The sequence below is a fragment of the Penaeus monodon genome, chromosome 15, assembly GCF_015228065.2.
Source record: "Penaeus monodon isolate SGIC_2016 chromosome 15, NSTDA_Pmon_1, whole genome shotgun sequence".
NCBI classification, from domain to species: domain Eukaryota; kingdom Metazoa; phylum Arthropoda; class Malacostraca; order Decapoda; family Penaeidae; genus Penaeus; species Penaeus monodon.
The window spans coordinates 3,741,074-3,741,995 of record NC_051400.1 but is presented as its reverse complement, the minus strand read 5'-3'; the positions used below and the strand labels follow the sequence as shown (position 1 = coordinate 3,741,995).

At 34.8% G+C, this 922-nt stretch overlaps 2 protein-coding genes across 2 annotated transcripts in view; both read left to right on the top strand.

Annotated features, from left to right (window-relative positions):
• Positions 1 to 922, top strand: part of LOC119581643 (rhodopsin-like) — a 15,298-nt gene that overhangs the window by 3,338 nt on the left and 11,038 nt on the right. The gene's annotated exons all lie outside the window — the stretch shown is intronic.
• Positions 624 to 922, top strand: part of LOC119581645 (rhodopsin-like) — a 1,799-nt gene continuing 1,500 nt past the window's right edge. Inside the window, exon 1 of the mRNA XM_037929769.1 lies at positions 624 to 702. The gene's annotated coding sequence lies outside the window, so the exon portion shown is untranslated. The remainder of the gene's footprint in view (positions 703 to 922) is intronic.

Below are 922 nucleotides of genomic sequence, written 5' to 3'. Positions count from 1 at the left end.
CGCATAGATATACAAATATAGATATATGAAGGAATTGATGGAGTTGGTCTTCCAGGAGATTATGATTACGACAAATAGGTTCACAAATAGCTGGTGTTCGCGATCACGATTTTAACTACTGTCAGCCGATCAGAGAGTAAAGTGGTGCTCATGAACATTTAGTTGATAGTTTCTACGGAATCATCCATTATATTGAACGGTAACAACCAGTGGTATAATAACTGAGCTATAAAGTGTGCATTTGATTAAAATGGGATTAACATAAAGGATTTGGTTCATTACGGTCAAGAACTTTAAAATTACCGACAAGGATGATATTGTATGTTACTGTTAACACTCAATATTATCTGTAGAGATAACTTAGATGTATAACAGGTACTATCAAGTGCCATGTCAAATTCGATCTCAATATTCATTGCGGAAGAGATGTGTATCATTTCACAAATCAGACTCCCTTCAAAGTTACGTTAAAGAGATTTTTAAAAAGGAGTATTTCAAATCGTGCAAGCAGAGTATGTTTGTATGTAGGCACCAAGGAAGTCATAATCTTATAACAGAACACCAGCTGACTATATAAGACCAGCATGCACATCTGCACTTCCAGTTACCTCGCGGGACTCATCCAGAGAGGAGGGGCTTCACGCCGAAGTAGTTCTACTTTGAAATTTCTTCGGTTGCGGTTGAGGATCTTTTGCCACAAAGGTAATATCTTTTAAATATGTTTTAGTTTTCGATAAGTACTTATATGAAAAAGAAAAATTCATTGGAATGTGACAAGACCTATATCAGTTCATATGAATAATATCACTTCGTGTGTAAAAGCATTTTACTGTTAAACTAATTTTTGAAAATACGAAACTTTAGATACTTGTATGACAATGCATAGACATATCCCTATAACATATAGTATGTGTCAAAGAGC